The sequence below is a fragment of the Saccopteryx leptura genome, chromosome 7, assembly GCF_036850995.1.
Source record: "Saccopteryx leptura isolate mSacLep1 chromosome 7, mSacLep1_pri_phased_curated, whole genome shotgun sequence".
Taxonomy (NCBI): Eukaryota; Metazoa; Chordata; class Mammalia; order Chiroptera; family Emballonuridae; genus Saccopteryx; species Saccopteryx leptura.
Genome location: NC_089509.1, coordinates 78,437,994 through 78,462,838, shown reverse-complemented (window position 1 = coordinate 78,462,838; position 24,845 = coordinate 78,437,994). Strand labels below are relative to the sequence as shown.

The 24,845-nt window shown below is 35.2% G+C and overlaps 1 protein-coding gene across 1 annotated transcript in view; it reads left to right on the top strand.

The window, feature by feature from the left end:
- The window catches only part of TMEFF2 (transmembrane protein with EGF like and two follistatin like domains 2), a 262,310-nt gene that overhangs the window by 45,043 nt on the left and 192,422 nt on the right, over positions 1–24,845 (top strand). The gene's annotated exons all lie outside the window — the stretch shown is intronic.

Sequence of the window (24,845 nt, the reverse complement as noted above, 5' to 3'; positions counted from 1 at the left end):
AGACTTTAAAAGATTTCTTTCCTGACGTGTATGATGAACTTATTTTCCTCCATAAACAACAGACATAGCACATGATTTTAAAGGGTTTTGTTTGCTTGTTTTTGACTGTAGGTCAATATAAAAATGGCAGGTGCAGATGTGAGTGGCAATGGTCATAGGGTTGAATGGATACTGCTTGCACTCTTAAACTTGTTTTTTTCTTCATAAATAGTTCTTAAGTTTGCTTTGGGGCCATTTGCCTTTCTCACAAAATTAGTATCAAATGTCATATCACAGGCACTTACATCACAATTAACTAATTTTGACCAAAATCAATAAGGACTGAGGGCTTCTTCTCCCACTCCATTTTCTTCTTCAAGGTTCTTAGGGCTGCCTTTTGAGTTATCAATATTGAACATGGTGGGCATCAAGCACCTTATCATGTTGAATGTTCTTTTATATTCCCTCAGCATTTGTGTTTACAAGAAATGCTCATTTCTTACCTTTTATTGAACATCCATTTAATGCCAGGCACTGAGAAACCAGAGATTAACAAATAAAAGATGAACAAGATTGGTCTCTACCCACAACAAACTTATGCTGTAAGCAACTCAAGACTTAAGTATGTTGTGGAAAGGATGGCTTTAAAACCTATGTTTGATTCATAGAAGAAAAAGATAGTTTTCTCAAAAATTGGTCTGGCCAAAATGTTTGATTTTTAAATCATTCTTGACTGAAGTCAGTTGACTAATTGCTTACACTACGTATAGCAAATTTGAAAGCGCACAAGGTCTGCATTTAGATGAATTTTACTTATGACATCACTTCTGTCATACAATTTCCATCCAAATAAATGTGCTGTTTGATGGATTGAATCCATGTGAAGATACTGGTGTGGAGGTGGCAGGGTGGGACGGAGAAGCAGAGGGATGGGAGGTGAAATGGGAGAGGAGCTTAAAGGTGCTAAAATGTTCCCAGACATTTATTCAGTTTCTTCAGGGTGAGCTCCATAATTGTCTAGCAATTTTCTAGGTTTATTCCGTGGTTGATAAACCGTTAGCATGACAGAGTGGTGATCCTAGACTGCATTCACAAATTTAAGTATCTCTTTAGTTCCCACAAAATGATGCTTTTTCTCCACTCTTCCTTCAAAATAGACATTTTTTCTACCAGGCAGCTTTTTAGTCCAGAACTGTGTCAGAAACCCAATCTTCTAAAAGAGTTTAATGAATGTTTTAACAATTTTTTATAAAGTGGGGCATCTTAAATCTCTATCACCAGTTATTATAATATAGGTATTATATGAACATATTTCACAGAATGCATAACATTTTATCCAAGCCAAATGGTGATATGTACACCATTAATAGGACTTACCAGAGACTCATATTTCAGGCTTGACAATATGTTTGAAATGAAGTTCTTTGTGAAATCTACAGGGGCCCTGACTGGTTTGCTTAGTGGATAGAACATCAGCTGAGCATATGGATATCCCGGGTTCAGTTCGTGGTCAGGGCACACAGGAGAAGCAACCATCTGCTTCTCTTCTCCTCTTTCTCCTCCTTCTTTCCCTCTTCCCCTCCTGCAGGTTCCAGCACCCACCCCACACGCTGCAGATAGCTCAGTTTCTTCAAGCATCGGCCTCAGACAGGAGTTGCTGGGTGGATCCCAGTTGGGAAGCATGTGGGAATCTGACTGTCTGTCTCCCTTCCTCTTAATTAAAAAAAGAAAGAAAAAGAAATAAATGTACTAGGTATTTCCCCAAATCTATCCACTTTGAGCTACTCATGTGTACGTGTGCATGCTCCACCTCAGAGGTCTAAGGCTCTTAACAGTTTTAGAAGGCCATTTCAACAAGGTGCTCCTTTTCCAGGAAGTAATATCACAGTAAAAACTTTACTTGGAATACTAAGCCTCTGACAACTATGACGTCTGTTTAAGCTGTTGCTAAAGGAAACGGTGACCCAGTAGTTCTCACTGATCCTGTTACTTTTCAATGTTAGTCCCAATCTCAAACAAAACTGAAGTTCAAGTCCTTGATTTGAACTTCTAGCTTTCCAAACAACTGTCATGCTAAATGGTTCATTCATTAATTCAGTGTTATGTTATCAGGCACTTGTTCTAGGGATATATTATATAAAGAAAAAAACCAAACAGGTAATAATCATGTTAACATAGCAGTGAAGTTTAGCAGACCAGGTCAGTGAGGTAAAAGATATTTAAGGGAAAGGACTTTTTAATAATCTAGAGAATTTCCTTGAGACAGATCTATAAACTTTCAATACCAAGCATTTAGAGTAGGTCATTGTTGCTTAAAGGTGTTGCTATGACAATTCTTTGCATTGTTAAATTTTATTAGATCTTGGGTCCACACAGAGGTTGAGCTATACAATGGTGGTTAACTAAATATGAAGTTATTAAAAGTTAAGTTTTATGTTATTGTTTTGGGTATCAGAATAACAAAACTAGCACATTTGGTTCCCTGAATCACAGCTTCATCATAAAGATGAGTCATAATGATCTAAAAGGACCATATTTTAATAAACCAGTTTTGTTACTGTAGCTCATCTATACTCAGCAGCAGAATGACTAGGGAATTGAAGACAATCTATTTTTCAAAAGAAGAATTAGTCCCAGATGCTATCTTTCTGTCTTTATTCCCCTCTCAACATTATCCACTATATCCCTTCATGAATACACTCTTGTTTGGGGTTTTCCTTAATTACAAATAATAATAGCATAAAACAGTCTTGATCATTGTGGTTGCAATTCCCCATTTGACTTTTGTTAACAAATAAAAACCATCAAATATTTTATTATTATATCTACTAAGCATACAGCACAATGGGACTAGGAAAGAATCATTATAAAATAATCTCTGCTCCTTGAGGAGGAGCTCATAGTCCTTTGGGAGAGTGAAAACATGTGTAATCATCCAGAAAAGAATGATTGATCAAATGTTCTGTAGTCAGTAGGGAGATCCTCAGAAATGAGATAGGACATGAGTTAAACTTTAAAGACTAGTTTAGATTTTGAATAAATTGCCATTTTTATCATTTCACAATTTGCTTTTCTTTTTTTTCTTCAGCTAAGACAGAAGAGATGATTTATCATGTTCATTACATTCAGCCACAACTGAATGTCAGAGGTCCAACACAAAGGACAAAAGTGGCTGTCTTTTCTAAGAGGAGGGTGGGTCTTTCAAAAGGTGGTTGCAGCGATCATATGCCATGTATGTTCTAGATCCTTTGAGAACTTCTGGACAACAGCCATGCAGTCCAACAATTTGTACCAATGTCCCTGGCCTCTGGCTTCCCTTTTTTCTGTTCCTGTGGCTTCCACAGGTGCACAGCTAGTGGTGTACTTGAACCTCTGCTTCATCTTTCTTCTTTTGCACTTCATCCTGTGCATCCGTTCTTCCTCCACTTGGCTCAGCTAAACTGTAGGTTTTTAAAAAGATAGAGCTAAGGCCAAGAGATCCAGTTTGCTTTCCTTTTAAATTCACAAACAAAACATTTCCTATTGGCAAATGGAGAGTACACAATAATTTTGTTGTTTTTGTTTGTTTTTTGACAGAGACAGAGAGAGGGACAGATAAGAACAAACGGACAGGAAGGGAAAGAGATAAGAAGCATCAGTTCTTCGTTGCAGTTCCTTAGTTCTTCAATGATTGCTTTCTCATATGTGCCTTGACCAGGGGGCTCCAGCAGAGCAAGTGACCCCTTGCGCAAGCCAGCGACCTTCGGTTTCAAGCCAGTGACGTTTGGGCTCAAGCCAGCAACCATGGGGTCATGTTTATGATCCCACACTCAAGCCAGCAACCCCTAACTCAAGCTGGTGAGCCTCCACTAAAGCCTGATGAGCCTGCACTCAAGCCGGTGACCTTGAGACTTTGAACCTGGGTCAAATGCTCTATCCATTGCACCACTGCCTTGTCAGGCCACAATTGTTTTTATTCCTGGTTTCAGCTGGTCACTTTATGAGTAGTTTTTGTTATTTTTCTATCCCTTGGAGAGGATTCACATGTTAAAGGTTGAGTTTTGAATCTTATTTGTTCTAGAGGTACTAAAGTATAAAGTAATAAATTCTTGTGTCAGAGAACTATAGTGGAAACAAAAAGATAAGGAAAATTACCCATTTTCAGTGTCATCAATGTAACCACAAGCAATTTTTGTGTCTTGTGGTATTCTTACATATATGCTTTAAGGTAAAGTTAAAATATGTTATCTTCCCCTGAGTACGATGTAAGAATTATTTTAAAGATATGTTAACAAGCTCCAGCTATGTGCCTTGTAATGCACTTTACTGATGACTAAAATGCTTGGCTTGTTTTCATATTGAAAATGATAAATCTAGGTTTACAAACTTCTTGACACACAATATATTAGAGGTGTAATCTTTAAAACATACATCCAAATAAGGAGTGTCTTTTAAATTTGATCCGTTATGAATCTGTAATCATACTTAAACAAAAATCCATTCATCAAAATTATTCTAGGTCAGGTTTCAGCCTTTCTTAGAGAGACAGTATACAACTGCACAAATGCATTTGCTTACACTGTTGTGAAATCTAATTTAAAGAAAAATAGTTTTGTCCTCTTTGATCGTCTGCTTCATTCATTCATGTAACATACATTTGCATGGTACTCATACATGCAAGATTCCAGGCACTGTGCCAGGAAGACATAGATCTTGCCTCTAAGGAGCTTACCACTAATGCAAGAGGACAGGCGAGGGTTTGGCAACTGCACAAGAAAGAAAGGGTCATTTGGGACAGAGGAATGGTATGTAAATAACTGGAAGCGTGGAACAGCATGGCATTTTCAGGGAACAACAGATGGTTTGGCATGAGTAGAATATAAAATTCAAGGAGATGAAGGGTGCACAGGATGCTAAAAATGTTGGTTTAAGTCAGACAATAAAGGACTTTCTTAAACTTAAAAGACTTTGAATTATCAAGTATTTTGTCTGTCCTTTTTGACAAAGTTTGGAAGAAAGTTTTTGTAAGCTGCTTAGGGACAGTTTTACTAAAATTTGAAAGATTTAGCACAGGAAGAACAAATTTATGAGCCTAGAATTACAACATGAGGTGCCAAAGTGAGGTCTTCTTGTAAACTAACTTTTTTCTCTTTTTGGTCAAAATTATTAAGAAAACCACACAGGGTACTAAAATTTCCTTTTTCTTGTTTTTATTTTGTTTTAAAATACTTAAAATGCATTACTTTATTTAATTTATACAAAAACCTAAGTAAAAGACATTATGCCCCCATTTTACAGATGAGGAAACTGAAGCGTGGAGGAAAAAATATGCTCCAGATCTCCAGATTACTAAGAAACAAAATTGAGATTTAAACGTAGATCTGTATGATGCCACGGTTGATGGTTCACACTGTGCTGCTACTTCTTTAGTCAGACTTCATCTATATCACATTTATATGTTAAAACCCTTTATTCTGAAGAAAATTTAAATATTTAATTAAGCTGTCCTAAAATGTCAGATATGTTGACATTGATTTTCCTAAATCAAAATATTAATGTTGAATATTCTGAAAGTTACTAGGGAGAGAATTTCATAGCTATCTTATCTTCAGGTTTCTATACAACCTGCATCTTGGTCCATTAATCCTCAGATTAGATTAAAGAACAAATGGGACTTTTGCAAAGTCTCTAAGTAAGATGAAGCTTTCAAGTGTGATCTTAGGCAACCTTTCTCAACCTCAGTTCCTCATCTCTAAAATGAAGGTTTTGGATTTATAATCCCAGTGGTCTTCTGGCATGGCCTCAAGATTCTGCACACACTCCAAAATACATGGCATTTGATTCCATAATATGGTGTATGCTGGCTTAAAGGTGAGAGAACACTGTGAGTGTGACTACCTATAACTTCCAGATTCAAAATCAGATTTGAGAACTGTGATTTTTGTATTTATTTTTAAGTACTCTTGTGGTCTGCGTATTTCCGGCATATGTAGGATTTGTTACTGGTGACATAGCTAGTTTATAAACAGAAAATTGTTCTTTAAAAACAAAGTGTCAATCTGTTTCATCTTTAAATCAATGGAAACAAAATGATCAGGAACACCTATTAGCAGCATTGCAGACTGTTTGTTACTATAGGGAGGCAGTAAGGCAGAGGGGTGAAAGGCTCAGGCTCTATGGTCTAAATCCGTGGGTTTAAATCCTGGTGCCACCACTTCCTCTCTGGGGAACTTTAATAAATTTCATGTTCTGCATCTTTATTTTCTCACCTGTAAAATAGTTTCTACCTCATATGGTTGCTGTGAGAATTAAATGTTCCGATGCATGTGTAGTACCTAGAATAGTGCCTGGCCTGTAAGACTGGTCATGAATTGTTGCCGTTGTTAGCTTTTTGGACGAGATCATTTACTGGAATTGAAGAAACTATAGAATTAATGGATTAAGTGAATGTATTGAAGGTAAGCTTGAAGAGGGCAAGGGTTTTGGTCTCTCTTTCACAGCTGCACATGTGCTCAGGGCCAGCTGAAGTGTTTGGCCTACATCAAGTGCCCAGCAGGTCTTTGTTGAATGAAGGAAAAGATCAAGAGTAAATGGTGTTGAGATTTCTCTCCTCCTCTTTATTTCAAACTTTCTCCTGTATTTTAATGTTTCTTATGTCCAAAAACATTACACCATATGATATAAATCATATAATATCATGAGTAATAACTAACAGCTTTGTTTTCTGATTGGCTCTTGTTCTCATTTATTTCTGATATTGCAAACAGAAATATCTAAAAATCTTAAGAATAATAGAAGCAACTGTTACATCTTATCTTTTTTTTTTTATAAGTAATGAAAAAATAAACAGACGTCAACTTATTTAGACATTTTATGGGTCTTGGCAGTCCTCTTTGTTATAGCAGCAGTGGTACTGATCCAGCTGCTGTGGTTGCCACACGAACAGCTGCTAGGCAGCACTGCCAGCCACCTCGGGGAGGTTTGAACTGATTTTCAGAGAAAAAAGCAATCTGGGAGTTCCAGAAACACTGAGAGGTTTTCACTTCCCTTGTTCAATTAGAAGCCATGACTTTGAACCATAGATTGCAAATTTAGGAATCATAATTCACTTGATCCAAATTGATGCCTATCTTGAATAATCTAAGTTTGATAAAAATCTTACATGCAGTCTTAGTTTTAATAATAATACCTCAGAATCAGTTATGTAAACCAATTGTTAATAAGATATCCATAATCTTTTATTTTATTAAAAACCCATGCTTTCTTCTCTTTATCCTTTCCTACACAGACACTGTCCCCAAGTCACTACTGATATACCAGAGTGACAAGGACAGTCACTTTGGTTAATGAAACAAAATTACTCCCACAAATGATTTTAAGTCAAAAATTTTCTCTTTAAGGTGCCTTACAGCTTTATTCTAGAGTAAATATTTTAGCGTTATCTACATGATTTTGTTGGAAGCAAAAGTTTAAAAACAAAGAGATATGTATAATACCAAAATCTGATGGTTGTCATCCAGTGGAGTGCATTGACCAGTGAAGGACACCTATACACACCTCACATTTCTGGGTGACTCAAGTCACAAGCCTGGATTCCAAACACTGAAATGTAACACTGCCAAGTCAGGTATTTTGACTCCTTTAATTAAAAGAAACCAAGAGAGGACTGGGCGCAAAAGCAAATCTTCCCCATTTTCAGAAGCAACCATGTCTTTAATCAAAAACTGGTTAATAGAATTAGCATTGTCTTTCATTTCTTCTGTCTTCAAAATTAACAGACAAGGCTTCACCTTTTCTACCACCATGAAAGAATCTAAGCTGGTTTTGATAAAAATTGTATCTAAAAACAGAAAAGCTATTTTATGGTTATTTACTGACTGAACCTGTGCCTGCAGTTCTGGTGTGTTCCCAAGTAGGCATCAGCCATCTCATGCATATTTGAGTAGCATCAGCACTTTCACCCCTAGTCAAGCATACAGTATTTCAGGCATTAGAATGTACATCAGCATCTGTGGCAGATCAGCATCATTCAAAACAGCAAACAAACACTGTATACTGTCTACAGTATGCATTTTTCATACCACAGGTGTTAATTTCTCCCCCAGGAAATTTGAGAATAGTAAATCAACAGATATTAACCATTATAAGTTATGATCTGTCTTCTGAATGTCAATTTTAAATGGTATAATTAGAATATCACATGGTTGGCAAAACACATAAGGGTCAGCCTACTTAATAGTTGTTGCTTTAACATGGGCAGGGTAGAGTTGACACTAGCACCTGATCATTGGACCGATCAGTGAGTGAGTTTTCACAGACCTGAGGATGCATCAGCAAGTATGCATTAGAGAACTGACTGTGCATCCATACACTGACAGATATGCAATGAAAAAAATAAAAAAATTAAAAAATATATATATCAAGAAAAATGTGTTGGAGAGTTGGATGCAAAATCATCTTTGAAAATACATAACTTTTCAAAAATAATATTATTTTTGAGTATATTTTGCTGAATAAAATGCATTCAAATAATTTATGTGTTAGCACTAAGAATTATATGACAGTATAACTTGATTTAGTCTCTACTTTTTTTCATATATGAAATGCACTTCTTTTATAAAGTTCTAATATATCTATTGAATAAATTAACTAATTAATAGACTTATAATATTATCAAGAGTAATAATACAAATATTTAAAATGTAAGCTTTCTAGTGATAAAGTAGTTTCTTAAAGATTGTTATACAGTTAAAATGAGATATCAAGTTAATATTTTTTATGCACAAGATTCTAAATTGTGCCTGACCAGGTCATGGCACAGTGGACAAATCATTGGCCTGTGATGCTGAGGACCCAGCTTTGAAACCCCAAGGTTACAGGTTTGAAAAGCGAGCTCACCAGCTTGAGCATGAGGTTGCTGGTTTAAGCGTGGGAACATAGACATGACCCAATGGTCTCTGGCTTGAGCCCCAAGCTCTCTGGCTTGAAGCCCAAGGTCACTGGCTTGAGCCTTAGGTCACTGGCTTAAGCTCTACGTCACTGGCTTGAGCAAGGGGTCACTGGGTAGGCTGGAGCCCCCTGGTTAAGGCACATATGAGAAAGCAATCAATGAACAACTAAGGTGACACAACTATGAGATGATGCTTCTCATCTTCCTTCCTGTCTGTCCCTACCTCTTTCTTTAGAAAAAAAAAAAAAAGAATTCTAAATAGTAAGGTTCTAATGGAAACTTACATATAACCATTTCATTCTTACTATGCTTGCTAATTAGTTTACTGAAATACAGTTTTGAATAACTATATTCTAAGTATAGTTGTATCTGCTTATAATAATAGTTAAAAATAATTTTCAACATTTTTCAATTATTTAATATTATTGGTCTAAAGGTTATTTCAACATAGCTTTTTATACATAGACAAATAGAAGTATTAGTTAAATAAAACAGGTATCATTAATGGATCAAATGATTCTGAGCTTGCTAAATAATTTTCCTTTTTTACTAATATATAATTTAATCTGACTTATATTAAAAGAAATATTTAGTGGCCATCTACTATGTACAAGCACTATACTAGCAACCTTCATAGATATTATCATTGGCAATTTTTATAACAACCCCAAATAAGACGTTTCACAGTTGAGAAGCCTGAAGCCATTCATTACTTTTATAGCAACATCAAATTCTTTTTGCATGGCCTATTGTATTATATGATATCTTGGTCTCTCTCTTTTTTAATGAGCTACCTTCCATGAAGTTAGAAATAATTACAACAGCAATGGTATCAAATAACTTAGTGCCTACAAAGCAAGTTGGAAGGAATCTCTGATTTTAGTGCCTACTTTAATCCTTTAAAACTGGCATAGCTAATAAAGCAAAGATACCCTGTGCCCAAATACCCTACCTTAATGCAAGCCTTGCATTTAGTAATTAACAATACAAAAGGCAGCTGGCTCTTCACAGTAATGCACAGTCACCCCAGTGCTGTCCTGGGCTGGACAGTATGGATTACTGAGTTATGCATGAGATGAAAACTGGCAACCATCCTAGTGCACTCAGTTCTTGATTATGCATGACTGCATTATTCTTTTGTGGGTAACACATGTTTCTCCGGATTACCACCCCCTAATTGCTATTATGGGACCTCCAGCCTTCTTCCTCTCTAAACAAATCTTTCCCAACCACTCTAGAAGTCCCTAAGGACATGACTCACAGGATTCCCAATTACCTTTAGACAACATAAAACATTTACTGTTTTTTTCTCCTCTACGGACCAATTCTCTTTGGTCATATAGCTCAGGAAGCCAGGTGCAGGCCTGCCAGAGGTATAGCTTCAACCCAGTGGTGCTGCCACCTGTCCATGCCACCCCAAGGTCAGACTCGATAACACTCATCACTAAAGCCCCTCAGCAGGGGGGGAGAATAAGGAGGCCATGTCATGATGGTCCCTAAAGGGTAGCATTTCCAAGTGTCAGAGAGAAGTTTATCAGAGCACAATTTAGTCTTTAGTTTCTGCTTATACCTCTAGCCTAGAGGACTAATCCTTGAAATTAACCACCAAACTTCAATCATTTCTTTCTTCATTTTCATTAAAAACAAACAACAACAAACTCACCTCTCTCTATTTTCCTCTCTAGTTTCTTAATCAGCACATTTGCTCCTAAATTCAGGTTTCAGATATCTCTCATTAACATGTAAAAATAAAATGCTTGGTTTCTCAAAATAATTCTCCATGTAATAGTCATGGCAGACATCTTAAAATGTTAGTTGGGTCTATGGTTTTCAAATGTTTCTGGACATAGGAATCACCTGAAAATTTTAAAAATGTCTGATGCCTGTTCTCTTAATCTAGATAATAAGTTATCTTTAGGGAAGTAAAACACATAAAAGAACATAATATGGTATGACCGACCACCTCATCCTAAACTTTCTAAAGAGAAGGCAAATGTAAACTTGTACTTAATTCAGCCTTTTCTCCAGGGTGATGGCAATAGTGACAGGACTTGTACTTGAAGACAAAGGAGAGGTTGAGGAAGGTTCTACCACACCACCTCCAATTGTTAGCGAGGAAGTTATAACAGGACCAAATGCAAAAGGTAATTGTGCAGTATTCACTGCTTGTACCATGAAGTATGTGTCTAAGGAGCACTTTCAGTGACTTGAGTGTGAGACAGTGACCCAATCAGGGGAGGACTGAAACTGGAGTAATAAAGAACTTAGGCTCCAGGGTAAGGGTGGGGAATATCTGTTCTGTGTATCAGTGTGGAATAATTACGCATTATGCGATACACCAGAAAGATCTTGCAAGTAATGATTTTAGTTTCTGTTACTTAGATTCGTTTGTTAAATATTGTGAAGAGCCTTTAACTGGACAGTGTTGGGATGAGCGAGTGAGGGTTCTTTCAAGATGCTGAATCAAAGCTTATTTAAGACAGTTGAGACTTATTTTCAGGGGCATGAATGACACCAGGTCACTCCACTTACCCTTTTTCAATGTATGCTTGTGTTTTACTGTCAATAATAACAGTTTATACTTGTTACTGTTCTTCTTTGTGTATATTTTAAAGATAGTTTGGTAGCTGAGTTCCAGTGGGGGCAGGGTGGGGGGAGAACACAGATTTTCAAAAGTAAAAAAGATACTGTAGTTTATTGATTTGCTCACTAATTAGCTTTTAATTGATTTTCAACCATATATAGATGAATCAGATATGTCCCAAAAAATCACAAATGAGCCCTGGCTGGATAGCTCACTTGGTTGGAGCATTGTCCTGGAGTGAAGAGGTTGCCAGGTTGATTCCCTCATCAGGACACAAACAGGAGCAACTCCATGTTCTTGTCTGTCCTTGCCTCTTCATGCCCTGAAAAAAATTACAAAATGGACCTTATTAATATCAGCTGTAAATAGTGTATGACAAAACAACAACAAAATTAAACACATTGGCTTTCAGAGCTTTAAATAAGATTATTCCATGGTGGACCTTTTGGACCAGTCAACATGTAGAAGTTGTACTTAATGAAGGCACCAAAATATTAATTTATTGTAGTTGAAAATTAGCCATGAAATTATATAATATTTTGCTTTCAATGGATCAAGTGTTTTAGTCACTTTCTGTACAAAAAATTATATACAAGTACGTAATAGTAAACATAAGATGTACTTATTATGACACACTTTTCTCGTTGGAATGTGTGACTACAATACATTTAACCAAAGTTATTTACTATATTTTGGAAGACAGTCATGTAACCATTACCACCATCACCATAAGCACTAATTTTGAGTCCCATAGCATGATCAAGTTTAGAAAGAACTTCTTCAACTAAGCTCTTACTCTGAACTTCATATCTAAGTTCATGCTTTTAGATTCAATACTCCTCTAATATTTCATCCCCATCTTCTTAGTTCAAAGCTCCATTTCTTCAAATATTAAAAATCTCCCAGAAGAGTCCTTAATAAGTACAGCTCTCTAATAAAAAAAAGCACAAATGAAGCTTGAAAGATAGAACAAGCATAATTTGAGCTTTTTTTTCCTCCTTCCTCTCCCTTAACTATGCTCGTCTCTCTCGCTCTTGTATACACACACCCACTCGTACATATTTTTGGAGGCAGAAGAGCACTGCTTGCTTTTTGTGCAAATTAAATTGCAAAGAAGGAAAAAATGTTGATGTGAAACTGAAATAGACTCATCAGACTAACAAGTGCTTTTGGAAAAGCTGTCACTGAAGGTCATCCTGAGGGACACAGCTCCCTTCTGCCCAGGGGGTCTATGCATGAACTACAGGCCCCCTCAATCCCCTAACACCTGTTCCACAATAAACAGGATTTAAGGGCAGAATTAAGGGCTTGAAAAGTGTAGTCACAAAGTGATTGGTGGGTTGTGATTGTGGGAAACGGGGTTGGGAGAATAAGACATTCTCCTGTTCCTTCTCTTTTCTCTGTGTGGTTTTCATGCCATTCTAAAAAGCTGGAAGGGGTGGGGAACTCAGGGAGCTCCTGGACACAGAAGATAGTCTAAAAATACATTTATTTAAAATTGTCAAAAAAAAAAAAAAAAAACACATCCGCTCTGGAATTTGTCCTCTTTTGAGGTAATCTGTTACAGAAGGCTGCTATATTTTGGCTTTCAGCAGTAATGACTAGTTATGCCAAAAAAGAATCATAAATAAAGTCTAGACAAATGCAGTGCTTTTATTCCAGAGGCAGCCAGCAGATGCCTTGTGTAGCCCACACTCTCTTGTCGACCAGATTAATTTTGTGCCATGCTTTCACTCAGTAATGACTTGGAAGAAAACAAATTTAAAATGTGTCCTTTGGCCACTTGGACTTCCTCAGATCACTCACTGTAGCATTGTTCAATAACAATGAAGAGTAAACTGTTTTTTTTAAAGTCTCTACCTGATATTCAGTGACTTCCCACAGGGCTCCTCATGGACAAGGAGATCACAAGCAGGGAAATCAGTGCTCCATGAATGTTCTTCAATTGTCAGAATTCTGTAACATATCAAGTGTGGGAAGAAGGGCAAGGCAAGGAAACGGAAACATAAGGGAACAGAAATCTCAAGTTTATTCATGGGCTGTCAATCAAGTATGTGATTATAGTTTCTGTAACCTCGACTTCCCCTTCTGTGACACTCATTTTATAGTGGGAACTATGAAACCTTTCAGATCTAGTACTTTGTCTTAAGAAATGCGTATCATATTTGGGCAAATGACATTGCTGTTTTTCCAAATGGAATAGTAACAGAAACTTAAGCATGAGGCTTTTTTTCTTTCTGTTGCTGATGAAAGGTCAATGAAACTTGTCCTTGAAATGTAGCCCAAATTGGTAACTCCATGCAACCTAAATATAAGCATTAGCTGCAGTGATTGTGAGAAACATGATGGAGCTTTCCTCTCGTTACGAGTAATTCTCCCAAGCTCGATAGACAGACTCTCCTTATTGAGGAACAGGCATTACCGATGAATTTTATGAGTTTATTCGTTCTGGATTTTTTTTTCTTTCTAATGCAGTCAGTTTATTATATTAAAAATGTATATCACACTGAAGCAGTTTTGTAAAACAGGCGTTAATACAGTACTGTATTTCTTTATGTGTACCTTGGGGATGTAAGGCAAAAAAACAAAACAAAACAAAACTGCTTGAAAAAAATCATTGCCATTCAATAACTAATGGCTGTGGTGTAGGAAGTGAGGAAGATGCTTCCATTGGATCCCAATGAAGTGCTTGGGGTTGGTTATAATGAGTTTGGAAGGATTAGTTGAAATTGAATCAAGATGTTGGCACAACTGAATATTAATTCTCTTTATTGTTTGCTGAAAATAAAACATAAAGGAAGATAATAGAAGTGCACTATTTGTCATTATAAGCCTTTTAAACTACAATATGCTTCTTCTGGGCCACAGTGTATACCAGAATATATGTATACCCACTGTGACTTAGAATTTGCCGTAACTATTGCATACCTGTTTATATTTTTAGTATGTCTACAAGAGTTTCTACTTGTTTCTGTGGCTACTTACTGATAACTAATAATACTGGAATGGAAAGTCGGAAGCTATTTTAAAGATGAAGGGTGTCCCCCCAAAAGCAGCAACCTAAAGTGGGAGTCCAGTTGTTATCTCTTTATATTCCCACAGGGTCTTAGTGATGCTTCCTAAGATGTTACTCTGGTTAAGAATAAGAACAGCTTATGAGGCCTTGAAAATTAAAACTGAAACGCTTATGTTTTCTTTATTGTAATTACACCGCATCGCTTAGCTTTCGCTAGCCTGTAAATGGGGAGAGTAGTGCAGGGGTAATCACCAAATCATTAATTTAGCATTGGGTGCTCTTAAACAAGTTCCTCTACTTAGAAGTTTCCAAAATTTTCTTGGAAGATTTTTTTAAGTGAAAAAAAGTCATTAAACACACACACACACACACACACACACATGCATTGATAAGTCTTTAAACAAAATGTGGCATCAAGTCTTTAAAAAAAAAGTAAGAAAAAAAGAAACTTGCATTTACTTGTAAACTGCCACAGAGCACAGATAATGAGATACACCAACACTGTTAATGAGTAAGAAATAATCAGAGCAAGCTCCACCTGTACGCTAATGCACCCAGCTACATGTACCCTAATCTTGCCTCCTTAGAAGCAATTCAGAACAGTCCTTCCCTAATTCTCCAACTCAGTCACTTATTAATTAAGTCATCTTTTAAATTTTACTTCTTAAAATATAAAAATTATTCTTGGTTCAAGACTCCATGCATTATTACTGGCCAGTCCCCACCAACTATACTTGTTGGGACAGACAGAAAAATGCAAATGTTTCAATGAAGCCTGAATGGCAACATGCCATTTTCTGTCTTTTGCATCTGGGGAGATTTTTGTGAAGTCAAAAGCAAATTATTACTTATACTCAAAACAGAAAAAAGACACCACCCTTCCAAAAGGTGGCAAGGCACCACTACTATCAGGAGATAGACAGAAAATGTACAAACACTGTTATTTTACTGGTACATAGATACATTTTGTGCTTGAAGAGCCTCTTCACTCAACATGATATAACTCACAGAATTGTATTTTTAGATAACAAGAAAAGCCGTTTAGAAAAGGCAAACAGTTACACACAAAAGCATAAACACAAGTCCTTAAGTTCAGCTTGCAATAAAGGTAATAAGGTTGACATACATGGCCAGAAAACCAGACAAGGTGATTCTGGGCACAGTAACATCGCTGAGCATACCACCACGCAGTGCCGTCTTTGTTTGCCAGGTCCCAAAAAGCGGCCTGACATTTTCTGTGCAATAAACATTTTTTCTCCCACTGCCATCCCATTCACTGGTGGCTAAAACAGCAGGAGGGAGACAGAGCAAGGGAACTCTAGAGCAAGTAGGACAATACTTGATTTTGGAGAAAAACCATAGGCTACCGGTGCTAAAATAAAATCACACAAATTTATGAGAACCCAAATGCAAATACTGACTGGAATAAGACATCGACCAGAGTCATAAATAACAGGATCCCAAACTGATGTTTGGCCATTTACTTTAAAGGGACACATGAAGTATTTTTTATTTTATTTTATTTTATTTTATTTTATTTTTTTACAGAGACAGAGAGAGTCAGAGAGGGATAGATAGGGACAGACAGGAACGGAGAGAGATGAGAAGCATCAATTATCAGTTTTTTGTTGCGGCACCTTAGTTGTTCATTGATTGCTTTCTCATATGTGCCTTGACCACAGGCCATCAGCAGACCGAGTGACCCCTTGCTCAAGCCAGCAACCTTGGGTCCAAGCTGGTGAGCTTTTTGCTCAATCCAGATGAGTCCACCCTCAAGCTGGCGACCTCGAGGTCTCGAACCTGGTTCTCCGCATCCCAGTCCTACGCTCTATCCACTGCGCCACCGCCTGGTCAGGCAGTATATTTTTCTGATGGATAAAAATAATTAAAAAGAAACTTTTTAAATTAGAACTGATAAATAAAAATATATCAAAGTGGTTTTAAATTTGATGGTCACTTGTTCAAACTGCAATACAAAATGGTCATGTAAACTTAAAAGCCTGAATAACTGTCATCTCTACATCAATGTACGTGATTAGAAAATATTTATATACTCTAATTACAAACAGTACTTTATACTTTTGAGATTTTATATAGTTTGCACAATGCAAAATGAGAAAAATATGAACACCTAAAATTACACACAAATAATGTATCTGCAAAGTATTAAATTACAGAGAGTGAAAGCTCCCATTGATGAACGGATAGATGTCAGAGTTGCATGCTTCTGTCAAATATAACTCTTTGAGTCTACCTCATTAACCATAAGTGGCATTTTCTAACAATACCCTTGAGAGGTAGTATAAAGATAATAATATTCTTACCAGTGAACTCAACACAGAACAAGGAAGATTTTTTTTTTTTTTTTTTTAGATTTGAAAGAGTTGCTAGGACATCTGCAGTTGGGAAATAATCTACACATACAGACACATACACAAATTACAGGCTGTCGCTATGGGGCTTTATAAAGCTTACAAATTCAGAAAATAGGATATTCACATTCTCTCAATGAATCAGAAATGTAGCAGTCCTCATGACTAAGCAGAATACTAAGCAGACACTCAGGAGAAGAGCTTGCAAATCGGGCTGTAGGGAAAATGCTGTCATTAGACTAAAAATCTAACATAATTATCACCTAAAGTCAATGTGGGAAATTAATTAAAATATTTTTTTAGGCCATTAATTTTTCTAGTTCTTAGCTCCCTTTATTCCTTCCACACTCATCCCCTGTTGTGTTATAATCTAGCCTAATATTAAAAATATGGTAGAGAAACTCTTTAAAAACTAAACCTGGAGCTTCTGTTATTTTTCCACAATAATTTTCCATCCAATAGCCTCGGTTTTTCTGAGAATAATCTATATTTTTTCTAGCTATAAAGATTTTTAAATTTCTTACAATTCCTATGTAGAGATGGCACCTTGCATGATGGTAGGATTTTAGTTATTTTGTAATGGGTGATGCTTATATTTTTGCAAAGATTCTTTATGGTCTTATTTTTATATTTTTGCCTTCATAAACTAATTCTTTCAGATGTCTCATGATAGTAAATAAAAAAGCAAACATGCTATCATTTAGATGTGAGGCTTTTTAGTTAACCAGTTGACTTAACCAACTGAGAAGCTGCTTTTCAGTGCCTTCTTCTTCTTTCTTAAGAAGGATTTCAGTTTCTATATCCTACTCTCTATTCTAAGTTCTATAGGTAAAGTAAAACATTTAACCATTGTGACAACTCTAAAATATATCGATGAGAACTGAGTCACAGAGAACTTAAGTAACTTTTCCAAAATAGCACGTCTAGTAAGTGACCATGTCAAGATTAGAACTTGAGCAAACAATCTAGAATCTATGACCTTAGTCACTACTCTATTCTTCCTTATACAAAAACTAATGTTATTTTATATTATACAGAAGAGACATTCCAAAAAGGTTAAGATGAATGTTTTGTCTTTCTTATCATATGATGGACATACTACTTTAAAAATGCTGAAAGTGTATTAGTTGGAATCACTCCGATTTTGATTTTAAAATTCTACTATCAAGTTTATATAAAAAATATATCTTAAAATTAGCATGATGTGTTGCCATATTCTTCTCTTTGCTTTCTCTTTTCAGCTTAGCATTTTATAGTAATATGAAATGCATATATATTTAACAGATTCTATATGTAATAATAGATGCCATTCACTAAATATTTTTTAGATTTTATTTATTGATTTTTAGAGAGAGGAGAGAGAGAGAGAGAGAGGCAGGGGAGAGTGGAGAAGCAGGAGACATCAACTCATTGTAGTTGCTTCCTGTATGTACCTTGACTGGGCAAGCCCAGAGATTTGAACCAGCAACCTGACCATTCCAGGTCTATGCTTTATCCACTGTGCCACCACCACAGATCAGGCTCATTAAGGATTTTTATAGTTCATAGCTCATAATGTTAAATAGTATTAAATAATTTAATGTACTATGATTAGCACTATGTAGCATGCACTTTTATATCCTTAGAAAATCAGTTATTTCTATTTAAAATGTTTATCTGATTTTCCCTTCAAAAAGAGAAAATACTTCAGCAATTTATATCCACTTTTTTAAGTATGTTAACTCATAATAGTATACATTAATAACCTCTCAAATTTGTACTTTTTAAAAAGTCTAGAATACTCCCAAATTGTAAATTAGTCATTATTTGGCCTTTAATTATTATAATCATTCCATCAGAAGAGTTCATGTCCATAAAGTGAAATTAGAAATAATGCAACAAATTAATATAATATTTAATAGTGAAATGATATTGTTAAACAACCTATTTATTGGCATGTTTGGGCATTATTTTCACTTGAAATAAGGTAACTGAAAAAAATAGAAGAAAGCAAAACAATTCTGAATTTGTTTTTACTACATTTAAGTAAGTTATTTAACCTTTTATCACTTACATTTGCTCAGTCTAGAACAAGATGCAAACAAAGTATTTTCAGATCAAACTTGAAATCTATATATACACAGATACACATACAAATATATTAATTTAGCCATTTTATGATTGTTTACAAAACGAAGGGTAGAATCAAAAGGAATATGAAAAATAATTCAGTAAAACTACCATTGGAAAGAGGCAGTTAAGCTAAAAGAGCTAAACGTGGCTTCTGTCTCTACTTCAGCATCACTGGACAAAGACAATGGGATGCTCAGAGAACATAGAAGACGGAATGGAAAAGTGTGGAATCAAAAAGTTGAAAACATCAGATATATCCACTTACCAATTTTTTAGTATCATTTCCTCAACAGTTAGGAAAAAGTAATTTTATACTAATCTTTCTTAAAATACAGAAAAAAAAGGGAATTTTCTCATTATATTTAATAATGAAATCAAAAAATGAAGTGATGGTGATGGTGACAATTTGGGAAGTATTTCTGAGAGTTTTCCTTGTTCACCTTAGTGCACTTGACCAGAAATACATCCCAAATGATACGTTTTTCCTACCAGATAAATCAGATTGATAATTTTATAAATGTTTTGATATCAACTGAGTTTTCAAAATAATCCAATAATACATGTAGAGTTCATTTTTAATGTAAGCGCTTGTGTAAACACATAGCTAATAAGTGTTGTAATAGAATGCAGACTGGCCTAAGAACAGGATATTATAAAGTAAAAAGTAAAGCGAAATAAACAGCTGTATTGTACATATGAGCTTTCACTCTAAATTAAATGTGAATTAAGAATATAACTAAAGAGACTATAGTTTTACATGCTTCAAAGAAATCACTTGATAAATGCAGAGAATGCTATAATAAAGTGCTTTTGCTACTTAGAAATTAGCTAAAATTTGTGGTAGTCATGGGAATGCTTAAATTAGAGAAAGAAAGAAATCAGAATATGGTGAATATAATTAATTTTCCTTGAATTTCAACTGATGCAAGGTTAAAGCATATTTATTATATGAATGTCTAGCCATCCATGATATTAAAAAAATGAATACCACATTTACAATATATGTAAATTAGGCAAATCTCGTCATTAAAGTCTTCAGCAAATACAATAAAGTTTAGTAACTCGCTGATGACTTTAATTTTCTCACATAATTTTGCATACATAAATACATATATAAGTACATTTATAAAAAGAGAAGGCTGTTTCTTGTTACTTTTTGCACTTTTTAATAGAAACAAAATAAATCAAAGTGAATGTAATAGCCAACCACATACGCACTAGACCTTATCTGATGTGTAAAAAGTTGCTAAAATGCAGAGCAACAGACCATACCTTCAGGGTGGAATTTGAGCAGTTTACCTATGCCCAGCTTTGCTGATAACTCTAAATTAGAGATACAACAAGTCTGGATTAGATTAGAAAAACATATTAGTCAAATAAATAAACAATATGAGCATTTCAAAAAACTTAAAGGAGAAATAAGGGTTGGTAAGGTCTAAGGTAAAATAAAGTGTTTATATCTTTTCTAAATGAGCAAGTTAAGTCCTCCAATAATTGTCCTCTGTGACTTTGTATTCACACATGCTACATCTGGTTTTTCATAGGAAGCTGAAGATCTAGATTTTTATACAAAACCTATTTTTTGAATGTAGGCAAGTAATATAAACATTGAAATCACCTAGTAGGCTGCAAGAACCACTCTCAATAAATAGTTTTTGACCTTCTTAGAGAACTTCATACAGAGTTGTCCTTAATAAGTACATTAAAATCTGACTAATTAGGGAATTTCTTGGTTGGAATCTTGTTGCATTTTCTCAGTCACAGGTTTATGAATATGAAGTAGTCCACTGTATTTTATCAGTGGTGGCTTCTAATAAATGTCAACTCCTTCATCTGTAGACATAATCTGTCTTTCTGAAGTTCACTAAATCACTGGTACACACCTAATCAATTCTATCAATTCTTGTATTCCAGACCACGGATTATTTTTGGAGTTAACAATTGTTATGGTTCACAATAGAAGTTTAAAGAGGCTCCAATCACAAGATTTATTAATTGCTGTTCTTATCTTTTGTCAATCTTCAGACAGAATTTTTGTCAATTTATTAATTGCTGCTCTCATCTTTTGTCGATCTTCAGACAGAATAACAGCAACCACTAACTTTGGGATACGAATTAAGGTATACTCACTCATTCCTTTATGGCTTTAGAATAGAAATAGAAGAGTGGTATCTTCAATGTTGTAAAATATATATGATCTTCAGTCCAAAAGGCACCACATTTGGTCCACTGAGAAGTAATACACTCACCAGAGTTATCTCCATATGCCAGAGTAAACTCATTGTTTTTAGACTAGTCCATTGTTTTTAATCTACATGTCAGAAACACATGATAACTAACATTCATTAATGCTTAAACTGTACAAATTATATTCTCATATAAGAGCCTAGATATAATTTTTATCCTAGATAAAATGAAAACACACATGAACTCTTTCTTTCCCCTTTTAACTCCCCAAAGAGGGTCTTCTGAAAGTATCTTAATGGATTACTTCCTTATGTTTCCTGAGAAGACTCTATTGCCTAAAAGTTACAACTTTTTCTGGTTTATGTTATCACAGTGTAATAACATAGATTTGATTCTGCAGCATTGTTTTTAGTTACATTCAGTGTTATAAATCTATGAGAATTAAGAGCTATGTTTTATGTAAAGGATATCACTTAGTGTTCTGGAATATAAGTGATAATCAATAAATACAAATATCCTTAGGAACATCTATTTTATCACTTTCTCTCCAAATGCAACTATTTTATTCAACTCATTTGCTCTTGCCAGTTACTAAAACAAAAGTCCAATCATGATAATTCCATACACCAACATGTGCTGTGGATTCTCCTCATCTCTGGAAGATGGCATAGCTTTCAGAGCCCTTTCTGAAGATATTTTTCATTGCTTCTCATTTATCATCTCACTGTATTCAAACTAAACAGCTTTCTGTTAAGCTTCTCTCTCAGGTTGGTTCTTTGCTACAATTTCTCATCACCTTGGCATCATTTTACTACCTCTTTTCCTCAACAATTATATCATAAAAATTTTACTCATATTAAGGCCCAGTTCAGTGAAGTATTTCTACACCCTTTTCCCTCTGTACTTCCAGAGCACTGAGTGGCTCTTAAGTCACATCTGTAAGTATTGTAGTCTTAAAATTAGTGAAGTACACACCTCAGCTCTATTACTAGATCACAAGTGTGCTTAGGGTCAAGTCTTTATCCATTTACTTTTGTGTACCCCCAAAAGGGGAGGTTGTCTTTCACGTAGTAAATGTTCAACAAATATTTATTGAATTGACTTAGTAGAAACCACAAAAGCCGTTAAGACCAGCTTCAGGCCCGACTCAGAAATCCCCTCCATACCTCCCTCCCAGCCTCTGGCGGAAACATAAAGTCTCATCACTTCATGACATAATACTTACTTGTTGCTGAAAAATTGAAATTATTATAAAGTTCTTTCTTGTTTTGAGCTGAAAATCCTCTTGCTCTCAGCCTTTCCTGTGAAATTTAAGTATCAAAAATTTTCCTCTTCTACATGGTAGTCAATCTTTTAAATATTAATATAGTGCTTACCCCAGTCATACCCTTCTTCCGTTAAACCTTACCCATCCCTCACTACCACATGTTGATTTTCTAATGTGACAAACACCATTATAGTCAACTTCGTTTTAAATGCTCATTTTTATCAATTTGCTTCTTTTAATGAGCAATTCAGATTGGACTGGGCAAAATGCTCTGTGAATGGTCTGACCTGACCAGTCCAGGCTGCAATGGAAATGACCCCCTCTGTGTGAGCACCATATTCCTGCAATACAGTCTACAACGTTAGCAGCCAGATCATGTGTTTGGTTTATAGTGAGCTTCAGCAAAACACGATTATTTAGTGAGTGACTGCTATCCGCCAAACACCACAAGCCCTCTCACATATGTTTTCTCAGTAAATTTGTAATTAACTAAAGCTCCCAAGTCATTGTCGCATGAATTGCTGTCAAAAAAAGATCTGTCTTCAACATATATAATTGCCATTTCAACACAAATCTAAGATTGTTTTTCATCTGTTCCAGTTAAGTTTCATTATGTTGGCGTTGTCACATTCATTATCCCAGTTAAATTTCACTATGTTGGGCTTGCCTCATCCAGTTAGCCTGTCAAGATCAGTTTATATCTTGTTTCTGGTGTCAGAAATAGTAGTCAGTTTTCCTAGCTCTGAGTCAACCATGTCCTTGATAAGGGCACCCCATAATTTTCAGCTAAGACACTGATTGAGAACCTGTTGAACTGAATAGAACAGAGACAAGGAGAAAACTACCTCTCTAGTATTCATTCTACTGACTCATAATTAAAATCCTTAAGATAGAGCTCTTCTGTAGTTCCAAATTTACTTAAATGTTCTAACACTTGTTGTACATTCTCTGTCATAGCTACAAGAGCATCGTGAAATTTCACTGTCTTAGATTATTATAGATTCCATTAAATATGAGATTAGCTTGGTGTGCCTTCTTCTGAGTGCACTCTTGGTGTTATATGTTTGTTTATTTATTTATTTATTAGGCGTATTTGATTCGCCACTTACTAGAGGTTGCAAACTAGTACACTGACAACCTTCACGAAATTTTGCAAAGTTAGTAATTGTCTGGTAATGTTATGGATTCTTTACTTTGACATTTATCCATTTTGAATAAATGACCATTGGGTCATTTGTTCATGTCTAATCTTATGGAATTTCCTCTATTCACCATCATTTCCCAATAATTACCCAGAATTATTGGTTTCACGACCTTTCAAATGTAATTTTTCTGAGTCTAAATTTGAACATTCATTTAAAGAGGCTAAATGCTCTCATAATCTTTGCTTTTATTTTGTGCTTCAATTGCCACTTTATGATGCTGTCTTTCTTAATATGAAGATAATTCTCCCAGTGGAGAGAAATGGAAGCAAACCATCATTTTACCACATTTAACAGTATATCATTTTCCCAAGCAGTGATTGTATGCAACATTTAATTTTTTTTTACACTTACACAGTATTTATTTTGTACTGCACAGATTTTATGCACATTTGAAAGAAAACCCTGTAGTATCTTTAGTACAGGTAAGAAATATCAGATAGTTCAGCCTCTTGGTCTTATTCTTAAAGATTATTGCTTCTCTTTTGTATTTAATTTTATTATATATGTTCTTCCCTTTATATTTTGCATGTTTCATTTAAGTAGAAACTCATCAGAAGAGAGCCCTAAGCAAACATACTGGTTTCCTTGGATACCAATTCTTTGTTTTTCTCATCAGTATCACTTGTGATTATATTATCAGATTTTCAATTTTTCTCTCCACCTTCTTCAAATTTTTTGACCATGGAACCCCCAGGGGGACTATGATAGCTGTTGCTTCTTAAATTGTCTTTTGATATAATTTCTTAAAAAAAAAAAAAACTTGGGTATGCTTTTATAGCATTTTTTCGACAGCTGAAATGTCATGGTGCTTTCTCTAAAAGTTTTCATTATTTCCGATTCAGGGATAAGTTTCTCTTTGCTGATACAAATAAAATCAGGAATAGAAACTACTTTTATTGTTTTATTTTCAACTTGAGGAATGCTGTTTGAGCAATACAGCACAATTTTCAGGTGCTCTTTATTAGGAGAAAGGGCTTTCTATTAAAGGTCCAGGTGGTTGAATTTCCAGTAAGTAGCCTCTTTTAACACTTGTGTATTTGTGTGATATAACATCTGTATCAAATTCTGGAGGTAGTTCTCAGCAATCTGTGTTTCAATAAACCTTTGATGTAATTGTTTTGCCCCTAAAATTTGAGAACAACAATTGTAAAGAGTCATCTATATTTTCTGACCAGAAAGCAATGCAGAGTATTA